The sequence below is a fragment of the Alligator mississippiensis genome, chromosome 1, assembly GCF_030867095.1.
Source record: "Alligator mississippiensis isolate rAllMis1 chromosome 1, rAllMis1, whole genome shotgun sequence".
Classification (NCBI taxonomy): Eukaryota; Metazoa; Chordata; order Crocodylia; family Alligatoridae; genus Alligator; species Alligator mississippiensis.
This window is the reverse complement of record NC_081824.1, coordinates 7,270,128-7,282,712: the sequence shown is the minus strand read 5'-3', so window position 1 is coordinate 7,282,712 and position 12,585 is coordinate 7,270,128. Positions and strand designations below refer to the sequence as shown.

The window sequence follows — 12,585 nt, the reverse complement described above, 5'->3', positions numbered from 1 at the left end:
GATTTTAATTTATACCGTCATCATTTGCTATTGTGTATTCTACAACAATTAATATTAACATTTGCACTTCACTGACTGGTTCCTGCACTTAGCCTACGTCACTAGCAGGACAGGGGCTCCCAATCACGGGATCTGTGGCTGCAGCGATTGTTGCGTTGTCTTTGTAGTGTGGTAATCATTGGGTCACACACCATCTTGTATGAATAATACGCTGGCGTTTTGGAGGGGGAGTTGATTTTGTGGGAAATTGCAGCCAGTGCACTCTTTCCTGGAAATCATGGACAATGCCATTTTTCATGCGTTCTGCAAAAAGTAGACCCTTAACTATGGACAAAGCAAAGTAAAAGCAGAGGAAGACAAATATTGCATGAGATGTGAAATTCAGGGTTGGCTTGTTTTGCACAGCTCAGGAACAAGGTCGATTGACCTCACTGCTCACCACAACAGCGCAAGTCCATGTGGACAAGTTGCAGGAGGAGACGGTGAAGCGATACCAGATAGGAAAGTCCAGGGCTCATGCTGTATGCCCCTGATAAAGGGGGAGGGAGGCTGGAGGAGAGGATGATTGTCTGGAAATGGGTCCTGCAGTGGGGTCGCACCGGACTGGAGGTAAGACTGGTGCCGATCAACAGATTTCTGCCATTCTCACCTCATTATTTCTTTCAGGGCTGAGCCTCGTCTTCCTTCACGACAAGCCAAGTATAGACCGATCGTAACTCCCTGTGAACTTCCTATGCGCTGGCCAGAAGAGGTGAAATCACCCCCAGCCTACAAGAAGGTAGGGGGAAAAGACGTCTATCTGGAGCTTTCCCTTGCTGTGATTCTCAGCCCAAGGGGCCGGGACCAGAGGGGTGCTCTGCGCTCCCCGTGGGGGTGGGCTGTGCACCTCCAGCATCACGGGAAATGGGCACCAGCTGGATTTAGGTGCAGCAAGATGGGAAGCCAATGTCTTCCACTGTCCCCTGCTAGCTGATGGGGAGGGTCCAGGACTTTACTCACCGTGTCCCGGGAGAGTAATGGAGGAAAGGAGCTACGATAGTTGTTGGGGGTCTTTACCATAAGAAGTTATTTTGCCCAGTTTTCTTGACAACTGTGTATCCATTTAGCACTAATTCATATGTGGGGTGTCCAGCACACACCTCTGGTCCTCTCTCAGACTTTCAAATGCACTTGGGAAAAATGGTAGCATGGGCAGATCTAGGATCTTGAAAAGGGGGGTGCAGATGGTATGGTGCCTCATCCTATATAACACAGCATATATTTTTCTCCAGGTAAAAAAAAAACTAGAAGCTTTACTAACATACTTGGGGCCCAGGACTGCACTATTCAGTTTAAGATTGAAGCAAAAACATATATAACTTTATTGGGCTGAGTTAAAAACAATCGGCAGGGCTGCAAAATAGGAGGTACGTTACCAGGAGCAGCCAACAGACAGCAGAATTGCAGAAGAAAGGCTGGCTTGATTAGTGGAGCATCAAGACCATGAAAAAGGAGAGAGGTTCATTAACACCTGTGCGATGACAAGTGTAGAAGGACTCAGGTAGATTTTAATGAGCCATGAATTCAGTTGAGGCTCTCCCTGCTGCCTGAACAGAAATACTGCTGCCATTGCCAGGCGGTTGGCTTTAAACTTTGGGTGTACCCCTCAGATGGTTGTTCCCATCTCAAAAGCTGAAAGAGGCAGGGCTTTGGGGCCACCTGACTGGGAGCCACGGTCTCCTGAATTTTAGCTGTGCTGATCACTTTGTTTAGTATCACTGGGCAAGCCAGGCTACGTCCGACCGGCTGGGATTCAACTACATGGTGCCATCACATCAAACCTGGCAAGCTAGCTATGACCCAAGGACCCTATTCTAGCATCCTGGCTCTGGCAACGGCTGATACCAGATGCATCCAGGCAAAGACCCAGCATTAAGCAGCCCCATACTGTTTGCACCTGACTCCTTCCTGCACTGCTTGTCAAGACTTCTTGGAGAGACAATATCCCAGTATCCCTCAAAACAGCAGTGAAGTCAGGCAGAATGAACTCCTCCAACTTGGGTAAAGCTCCCTGGTCTGCGACTCGGTGTTTCAGAGGGCGGTGATGGATAGATCAAGCACCAACATCTCTCGCCAGACTGGCAGGATAGGAGACTGAGCTGGGTCTAGAACAAGTGGCATCCCCCGTAATGGGATATGGCTGAGGAGACAGGGATGTAATGCACTGACATGTCCGAGCAATCAGCCCATCCCAGTGGCCTGTCCCGGCCAGTGAGCAATGCCAGATGCTTTCGAAGGTGGGAAACTCTCGAGCGGTAAGTTAAACCTGTGGAACTCGCTGCCGCTAAATATTAACAAGGCAAGGAGTTTTCCAGGAGTAGGAAAGGGCTCGAATAGTCAGAAGCTAATGATAGAAAGGATCATCTTGTGGTTAAGGCACTGGACTGGGCCTCAGGAGGGCAGCTCTGCCACAGCCAGCCTGTGTGCAAGTCACTTCATCTCTCCGTGCCTTATTTCCCCAACTGTAAAATGGGCACGATAACAGTCATTTTCTTACCTGTGCCTAGTTTGCTTATAAGCTTCCTATGACAGCAACTGTTTCTCTGAGCAGTGCCTAGTACATAACAGCCCCTAGGTTACCTAGGGCCCATCAGATGCTATTGTAATACAATAAAACAAGAGGGACATGAAGACAAAAGCAAAGATCTGCTGAAAACCAGACTACACCAGGACTCGAATGCCAGCTGGGATATTGCTAACAGTGACTGTAATGGACTGTCCACAGCTATTGCTGCTTTAGTCTGTCTTTCAGGCCTAGGGATGGAGCCCTTCATTCGACCATCTACTTCTAAGGTCCTTATTTGTGCCAGGAGCTATTATACCACAGCAGGTTTTTGGTGCACTTCTGCAGCTCCACATCAGCCAGCAAAGGAAAATGTCATGTACAGCAAGGCCACCGAGGCAGATGCAATTGCAACAGCTAGAGGCCAGGTGCTTCACCGGGAAGCGGGCTCCAGGAAGAGGTAAATGATCCAAGAATGACACATCAGTGACCTGAAGGAAACTGCAAGCAGGACATGTGCCGGGGTAGGGATGCAAAGAGGCCTTTCACAGCCATGAAAGCCGGAGCATGTTTTTCGGAGAACAGGTCAATCCGGGGCTCTCGCGCCAAAGGCAGGGCTGTGACCTGCTGCTGAGGAGTGAGAGGACCCAACACAGGATGGATCACTCTGTCCGGCTTTTTTCTGCTCTTCCTTGGAAGTGAGGCAGCCCAACCTATTTGACCCTGAGGGCCAGGTCCAGACCGTGCATGGGGCTTCTTCTGGGATGGACAACTTCTCTTCAGTGGCAGGGCAGTGGCTTGTTGGCGTGGCTCCGGATCCCAAGTTGTGAAGGTCACCGCCACTCAACTTCCTCGCTGTCTTCCCCTGACACGAATTTGAGTCACCAGCAGATCCAGGATTTTGCAAGGGGGGTGGAGGTGCGGAAGCAGCAATCGGTGCTGCAGAGGTGCTCCACTCCCAGCCTCCACACCATCCCGAGGCAGCACCGTGCCACGGGAGCAGAAGATGGGGACTTGTTTAAGTCCCCAAAGCAGGTAAGAATTCACCCCCCTTCTCTGCTCAGAGGCATGTCCCCTCCCTTCCCTTTTCTCTGCTGTTCTCCCTGACTTTTGGTGCGGTAGGTCCCAGCTGGCATTCAAGTACCGGTATAGTCTGATTTTCAGCAGACCCTCGCTTCTGCCCCACTCCAGCCAGGCTGTGCGAGGCCAGCCTTAACCTGGGACAGTCTTACCTTCTTTAGTAAAAAGTCCCCAAATGCTATTCCTACTTTGCAGTTAGATGGGGTGGGGGGACAGCGCAGCCATGCCAGTGTACCCCTCTGGATCCATCCCTGCCAGTGGCAACCAAAGATCCCACTTGGTGGTAGACAATGGGGTGCAGGGGCAAGCGGCAGTGGCATTCACCCCCTGGACTCTGTAGTTGCACCAATGCAGCGACAAGCCTCGCGGGTCACAGTTTAACCCCTTGCAGGACACATGCAGCCTACAGGGCACTAGCTGGGCAGCCCTGCTCCAAAGCACCCACTACTGTCAGGGCCAGCTCACTGACTGTCTATTCCAGCTCTAGCTTGTTTGATTTGTGTATCCCATGTTTTCTTTGCAGACCACATGCCCCCAGATAAGACACGCACCTCGCTGTGGGAAGGAAGAAGAATACATGTTTCCCAAGTCCTGGCTGCGTCCTGACCTCAGAGGCAGAGGACAATCTGGAGCATCAACAAAAGCTAACGTTTTAAACCTTTCACAGCCACTGCTGATTTGGCAGCAGCTTTTGGCTGCTGAGCCAGAAGCTGCTGTCAATTTGACAATGAACCTAACCCCTAACAGTGAACTCCACCCTTCCCTCCCTAGGGCCAAGGTGAGAAGCATGGTAGCCGTTACAGCTCTCCAGGTCTCTTCCATTCCAGTGCAAAAAAATCAGCTTCTCCACATAGGGCACGCACACCAGGTTTGGAGGGCTGATTTTTGAGGAAAAGGCAAGGGCGGTGTGTGAGTAATTTGCATTGTACATTGGTAATATATGCATTCTTTCGCCTATACATGTACACGCCCACCAGAGTTTTATCCCTAAGCATAATGCTTTTTTGAATGCTTCAGGGAAAGCTCTTTAAACAATGATGTTTACAAATACCATTAGAAGTGCCGTTTGCATTCGATGTGGATCTGAGTGCGTCTGTAGGATAAATGGGAGCTAATAGGATCCCTGGTTCATTACCTCTGCAACAAGCAAACAAATGAAAGACGCGGCAGTTCCTGGTTTACAAGAAGCGCCGTTGAATTAAGACATTATCGGTGAATTGGAACGTACTGGACAATGCAGGGTTGCAGTCCGGCAGAGGTAAACCTGGGAATAAGTGGGAACTGCAAGATGTACTGATAGCTGAGATGGGGCTGTTTGATTGGTTTTACTCCTGCTCGGGGTGGGCTGCTGTGTTAGAGATCGTTGCCCTTTTTTTAATGAGAGGCAATTAGCCATGTTAGTCTGATGTTAAGCAGAAGGCAGGGCAAGGTGGCACCTTATAGACTAAACTGCATGAGTTAGTCCAGGGGTCACTGATGAGTTGTCGTGGGCTGGGTCAGCAACCCCTGCCCCACAATAGCTCACCAAAGCTCCCTAAGTGGCTCTGGTCTGTGCTGGGCTGGGCAGCTGGGATGGAGCAGCATCCAGGAGTGGAAGGGGCAGGTGGAGCCGTGACAGTGCGGGGCTGGGGCCTGGGGCAGAGCCACGATCCGCTCCCTGCATGCCCCTGCGACGAGTGCCAGTTCCACGGGTAGGGGCCTATGGAGAGAGGATCACAGCTCTGCCCTGGGCCCTGGCCCTGTGCTGCCACCGCCATGTGATCCCGGCCTCACCTACCTGTCCTGCTCCTGGATGCTAGTCCCCAGCCGCCCGCAGCCTCATCCCATATGCCCAGCCACGTGCTCTGCATGCACGAGTCCTGCTTCTGGCAGTGGGTGCAGGGCAGATGTGCCAGGGTGCAGGGTCCAGTGGCAGTGGCAGCTGGAAGGGACAGCTGCCATACTACTCCTGCCCCACACCATGCCTAAGGGTGGCAGGACCAGCTGTGCACCCCACAGCCCAGGCTGCCTTCTGCGCCTAGGCCAGGTAGGACCGAGGGACCTGCTATGGACTATACAAAATCCCTCATCTGGCCCATGGGCCATGTTATGCCCACCCCTGACTTAGTCTTCATGGTGCCATCCTGCCCCACCTTCTTTCTCAGTAATGTTAGGCTAAAAGGTCTTGGGACCCAATCAGCCATAAAGCCAATGGATGCGCTAACAGGAGGAGTCAAGCTCCTTTATACAGTGAAGACAGCCGCAAACAGCATGCTACTTCTCAAGTACTAGGTCTCCTGGTAGGTCATAAGTTAACTGCAGAGTTCCTCCAATTGCAAACAAAGTGGGGTGAGTATATTGATTCGCAACCTGTGTGTGTGTGTGTGTGTGTGTGTGTGTGTGTGTGTGTGTGTGACCTTGAGAGGAACCAGAGAGAGGATGCTTCTTGGGCACAGAGCCCACAGGAGTGGCAGGCTGGGGATTTTTGAGCAATGAAACTTCTGGCCATTTTTTATGCCCATTGTTTTCCAAGAAACAGGACTTTATGCACAACTGATTGTTATAAACCAGCAAGATGACACCAAAGATATGCTTGATTCTTAGCAATGAGTCCTCACAGAAACTGCCTAGTAACATCCCAAATATTAGCTAATTGCCCAGGTCTGAGGGATAACCATTTCTTTGGGTGGCATTCAGTGAAGTTAATGGGAGTTTTGCCCTTAGTTTAAAAAATATTTGGTTTTCGTCCTTTGGTTTCTATTTTAAAATAATAGTCAAGGCACAGGTTTCAAAGCGCTCAGCATCCCAGCTGGGACAGAAGAACCTGGCTCCATTTGAGCACCAGAGCCTGTCTTTAGGTATCACAAGGAGAGCAGCTGGATGCTGTGCGTGTCTGAACACCTATGTAGCTATGGGGCACTTCGAAGTCTGGCCCTCAAATTGTTTGAAAATCTGGAGTGACAAGTTTGCCCTGTCGTAGTCCCCTGAAAATTTCCCTTTGGCATCAGTGGGATGAGGATTTTACCGCTGGCTTCCGGAAGTGAAGGAAGTGCCTGTTTGCATCAACTAACTGCAATGAGTAGGAATATAGCACTACAAGGGATCTCCTGGGTCACTGAATCTGGTCCTCTGCTACCAGGAGCCACCACGTCAGATAATCCCTTCCATAAATCAGTCAAGCTCCCTCTGAAAAGTGCTATGCTTTGTGTAAAACACATCTTGCAGTTCCATAATTCTCTCCCAACAAAGAGGCTTGATATACAGCTGCCTAGCTATCCCTCTGGGCTCTGAGAAGCACACTGGTCAGCTTGAACATCGATATTCTCCAGGCTGTAGTAGATCTGAGGAAAGGCACTTTGTCCCAGAAAGCTGGTCTAACTTCTCCTCCACTGATGCAGTTGGTCCAGTAAAAGATATCACCAAAAACCCACTTGCTTCTTGAACATCCACAGCATTAAGAGATCCCTTAGGCCACATCAGACTCTTGCAGCTGTGTAGACCTGTCCGTGTCAGAGGATCCGCTTGGTGAAATAAATGCAACCCCAATAAATGCAACCCAAATAAAGTCAAGTTGCATGAGCAGGCTGCGATGCTTACTGTGGGGTTGTCACTCTGTGGCACGCATGCCAAAAGTGGCACGGGCGGCAGATCACAGAGCCCAGCAGCTTATCAGCGGAAAGTGGAGTAGCAGATTGGGCAGGGAGCACAGGGAGGGAGCAGAAAGCAGAGCAGCAGATTGGGCAGGAGGTTGAAGTAGCACTTGGGGAGGGCACGGGGCTTAATTTGTGGCCTGCTTGCCAAAAAGATTGGCTCCTGCTGCTCTTACTGATGTTTGTGAGCTCTTATCTCCCTGATGTCAGGGTGAGGAAGGAGTCTGGGCAGGCCCTCCTGGTGCACCAGCTGGGCTGATGAGGGTAAAACGCTATAACAGCTTTGTTCCTTATCACAGAAGTCGGCAGATCTGACTGCAGCGCGACCAGCTCATCTCTTGCTGAAATCCTGGTGACACTCCCATTGCTTGAGCAGAACCAGGACGTTGTCACATCCGGAGCTGTCTATGCAGGACTCTCAGTCAGGTTGATGTGAATTAACTCTTAAAGGGGAGTAGTAACCGCCCCGTGGACACTCTTACTCTGAGTTAACGTAAGGTTACAGTTTCAAAGAAGAGGGGGGATACGATTGTGTGGGGCAGGGATATGCTAGTGCCCTGCCGCAACCCCTCTGCCCTGCTGCAGCCCCAGCACCCAGACAGCTTTCCCCAGTGCTGGCAGACACCTGCCCCCTTCACATAGCCATCTACTCCACATACCCCTGCCACACACACTCACATGTGCCCCACACAGCCCCCCGGACAGCCCCGAAGCCCTGGCCCTCCAACCCCTACTTCCCATGTCTGCATCCAGCTGCTGGCGCTAGTCCCACCCTGCCTGGCTGCATGCCAGCCACATGCGTGTGCATGTGCCATGCAGCTCCTCGCTAGGGCAAGCCAGGAGGTGCCAGGACATTTTTTTGATGCTGAACAGAACAAAATCCCAGATCTTTGTTCATATTTTTAAAAACTGCCCGGACGGAGATCGGAGGACCCAAAAAGAGGACACTTCCAGGAAAACCCAGATGTATTGTAACCCTAAGTTAACGTGGTCTTAATTTGACGTGGCTTATTTTCCTTCCAAACTGAATTGGGCTAATTGATAGTAAGGCCACCTTACTTCTGAATAAGATTGTCCGTAATAGGGTTTAATGCAATTTAACTAATCCACTTTGCCTGCCTATACACGTGCTCTGGGGGAGAGGGGCATTTTAATTAGAGTGGTTCCTGGAGACTCGCTCGAATTAAAACGCCTCACCGTCACATGTATTAAGCTCCCATGTGTTTCAAAATGGCCACAGGATGCTTTATCTAAACCTCATTCCACAAGGTTTAGACAAAGCACCCCCGTGACCCTTGTTAAATGTGCAGTGGCTTATACACGTGACAGCAAGGCCCGCTGGAGCCTTCTAGTTAGAACACAGAGCAGACTCGATTAATCGAGTGTAATTAGTACGCAAAGCAGCATGTGTATAGGCAGCCTTTTAGGTAAGTTAATTCAAATTAGTTTCCCCTAGCGTTGTTGTGTAGACAAGCCTTCTTAAGCCTTTCTATGAATAGTCACCTAAGCATGGGTGACTGGTGCCTCCTGAAACGGGGGGGGTGGGGGGGGGGCACAATTTGTGGGCGGCAGCATCGGCGGCGGGGTGGTAGCACTTTTGTCCACACTTAAAATCATACAACTATAGAAAATAAGGGTTAGGAGGAACCTCAGGAGGTCACATGTAGTCCAACCCCTGCTCAAAGCCAGCCCCAATTAGATCATCCCAGCCAAACCATCCCCAACTAAATCATCCCGCTTGCGGCCAGCATCATTTATTTACGATGGCCCTGCGACGAATGTATCAGAAGGGATAACAATCGGATGTTGCTGAAATGCTCAGCACTAGATTCTGCTCTTCACTTGGCATGAGTGCTGCGATTGACTTCTCCTGATACCATGTGGTCACTCTGTGCTGTCTCTCTCCTGCTGTCCTCTGAGCTCGGAAAGTCCATTTAACAAGCCCCACTGCTGTGGTGACATACAGCCTTTGCTTGGCATTTTCCATCTTTCAGCAGTAGCAACACTAATGCAAAAGGGTACCAGCAATTGCATTAGTGTGGCAGCCTGCCCTGCTCACAGCAAGTTTAATTAGCGTGATAGTAACAACACACCTTGTCTACACAAGATCTCCTACTGTTGGAACGAGCAGGAAAGGCCTCTGTAATGATCTGCTTATCCAGGTACGAGCTGCCTCTGCATGCTGTACAGAAAGACAGTGTGGTCCCTGGTAAACAACAGAGACCCGGCTGGATCTTGAGCTGCACAGAAGATTATTTATCAATATTAATTACAGTATCTTTAGTAAATACTTCCTTTTAAATGAAGGATCTGGATCTCATCTCTCAAGACAGATGCTGAAAGCCTGTTTGTGCTACTTCCTACCACGGACCCCTCCATCTTTCAGATTGGCAGTTTCCCTGTTGCTTGACTTGCGATGTGTTTTGGAGGGTGTAATTGTGTCAGATGGTGACTCTGCTCTGGTCATCTGAGCAGTTGAAGAGAAGAAGAGGGATTGGGGCCTTCAAGGAATAACTGGTAAATCACATTGACGTGCACTGGCCTAAGCTAGCCCCCAGCAATCACTAACGAATGTAACTACTGAGATCATAGGGCAAAGTGACACTCGGTTACAAGACAAAGGTAAAGCAGTTTGCAATTAAAGAGCTAACAACTTTGCACTGGTTATTTTTAGTGCTCCTTTATTTTTCCAGTGGTTGCTCCAACTTTCCTGAGATGACAGTATTGGGTCAGTCCTTTTTGCGGCTTAAAGTGCAGCTCGACTTTGCAAAGTGAACAAAGTCTTTGTGGGTTTCCTTATTTATGCCCTTTCAAAGGCCACCAAATCTCATTTGCTCTCTTTACAAAACCAAAGTCTGCCCAAAGTCTACCCTCTCTCATCCTCAGAAGTAACAAGGCCTGTGTGGTGAGAACTTAGCAGACTCTCATGGAGGGGAAATAAAATGGACTGTCATGGGACATGCCAAAATTGCTGCAGACCTGTTTGCTTCTTTCTTAGCCAAGCTCTCATTTATTGCTCTTGGATTTTACCTGGAGCTATATGCATTATTTGAAATGAATAATTTATTAGACATATGTAGCCCCTTGTCCTTCTCATAGAATAGCCATGGGAAGAGTATGGTGTCCTTAGACGCCTTTGTGATTCCAAATTATGTGACTATCTGGGGATGGTTTTTTTGTGTTTAGTTGAGTTAGGAACAACCCTTGGCAAACTGCTGTCAGTCAAGTTGTGTTAAGTGGTCGTGATTGGTCAGGTATCAGTCACCTGGCACTGTTTCTGTTTCTTGACTGGATGAGCAGGTGAGCATTTCTTGAGTACATCCACACTTGTGCAAATGCAATCTTTGGATCAGGTAAGCGATGTGTAAATGAGAATAGCATAAGCGAGGTTGCATGGTGAAGGCGTTGGAGTGGAATGGGGATGATATGGGTTTAATGCTGGCTTCCTGTTAGATTTTGTATAAATCACAGAAATGAAGGGCTGGAAGGGGTTTCAAAAGGTCATCTAATGCCACCCTCCTCGTTCAGAGGCAGATTCAGATTTATTGGGGCCTGGGCAAATAGAAAATTGGAGGCCCCCCACAGCCCATTATAAACATGAATGTATCATGCCACTCCTCCCCAGCAGCCAGGCAGATCCCGGGGGCCCAGGCCCCTTCCCATCCTGGTGCTGCCACTACCAAGGCCAGGCAAGGCTCCATGCCCCGTGGGGGAGGCTGGGTGGTCCCAGGCAGGGTGGGGTGGGGTGGCACGTACCCATCTCTCCTCCCTCCCCCCCCCCTCCCCCCTGCCACGGCTGGAGTAGAGCCAAGGCAGGCGAGGGAGGATGCAAGCTGCCTGCTCTGCTGCCTTTGCCCTGGGAGCCCCACACCAGCCATGCATCCTCTGCCTGCCCAGCAGTGGGAGGCACAATTTGCCACCCCCACTGCTGCCAGACAGGTAGGGGCCACACAGCCAGTGTGAGGCTCCCGAAGGAAAGGCAGCAGAGTCTGCTCCAGAGCCCCAAGCTCATAGTGGGCAACCTGCATCTGCCCCATGCACAAATCGGGGGGGGGGGGAGCACATGCCCCACCATGCCTCCCCTGGGGTGTGTGCACAGCAGTGGGAAGCTGCCCCCCACCACCATGCACCCTGGATGAGCTCCTGTGGCCCTACCCTGCTCCCCGCCCCAGCCCCGAGTCCCATGCACCACCCTGGCTAGGCAGTGCCCCCAGCCTCTGCCCCACTCCCTCTCTCACCATTAGGGCCTCTATCTGCCCCCCTATGCCCCTTCCCCTCCACAGATGTACCTGCAAGGAGCTGCTCTCCATGTGCCCGGCTGTACTCCTGGCCATATGCATGCGTGTCCCCTGTGTCCTGTTCCCGACAGCCCAAACCAGGACCCCTTGCAGGCTGGAACGCTGCACGCCTGCACAGGGAAACCCACCGTTTCCCAAGGGAACCCAGGCATCCGGGAGGGCCCTGACTGGCAGGGGCCCATGCGTTAATCCACCTCTGTCCCCACTGAGACCAAATCCAAAAAAAGGAGACCCTCCTTTTCCCACCTCCCGAACATGTGTTTGTCTAAAATGTCCTCAAAAACTTCCAATAAAGGAGATTCTGCAGCCTCCCTAGGTAGCCCAGTCCAGTGCTTCTCTATCCTTATATTAGAAATGTTTTCCTAATACGCACCTTAAATCCTTTTTTTGCTGTCAGTTAAGATTATTTCTTTTTTTTGTCTTACACCCAGAACAGCAAAAGATTATTATCATTGCCCTGTCTCCTCATTCGAAAGTAAAAGTACCCAGCTCCTCCTACCTTCTCTTACAGATGAAGTTTTCAAAACATCTGATCCTTCTTGTTGCTTGCTTCTGGGCCTCTCCAGGTTGTATATGACTTCTTTAAGGTTTGGTGCCCATAAATGGGTGTAAAATTCAGGCTAGTGACTCTCCAGCACTAAGGGCAGGGTAATTACTTCCTGCGCCCTGTTAACAGGCCCTGCAGCACTCCTTACCATGCCATCTTAGCAGGCTGAGGGATACCGAGCTGGTCCACTTCTGGGCAGCCCATTGCTACCAGCTCTACACGCTTGTGGTCTGCACTTTCCATCATCCCATACTCAATTCCTGTCCGGTCACCAAGTGGGGGGAGACCCTCAGCTAGGACAAGGGTCTTTGGTGGAGGAGTCTATACTCCACCCTGGTCCTGCATGCCATCACAGACCTCAGATGGAGGCTCCTCCATGGAGTCATCATCACGGGCTTGTATCTGGCTTGCTTCATGGATGCCCCTCACACCTGCCCCTTCTGCAAGCAGAGGGAGACCCTTGCACTTGCCTACCTGGAGTGCACCAGG

At 50.7% G+C, this 12,585-nt stretch overlaps 1 long non-coding RNA gene across 1 annotated transcript; it reads left to right on the top strand.

Annotated features, from left to right (window-relative positions):
• The first annotated feature begins 830 nt into the window (after nucleotides 1-830).
• On the top strand, nucleotides 831-7,884 carry LOC132250828 (uncharacterized). The gene is made up of 2 exons (XR_009462473.1): nucleotides 831-3,577; nucleotides 4,146-7,884. It is a non-coding gene; the product is annotated as an uncharacterized LOC132250828 (long non-coding RNA).
• The last annotated feature ends 4,701 nt before the right edge of the window (nucleotides 7,885-12,585 follow it).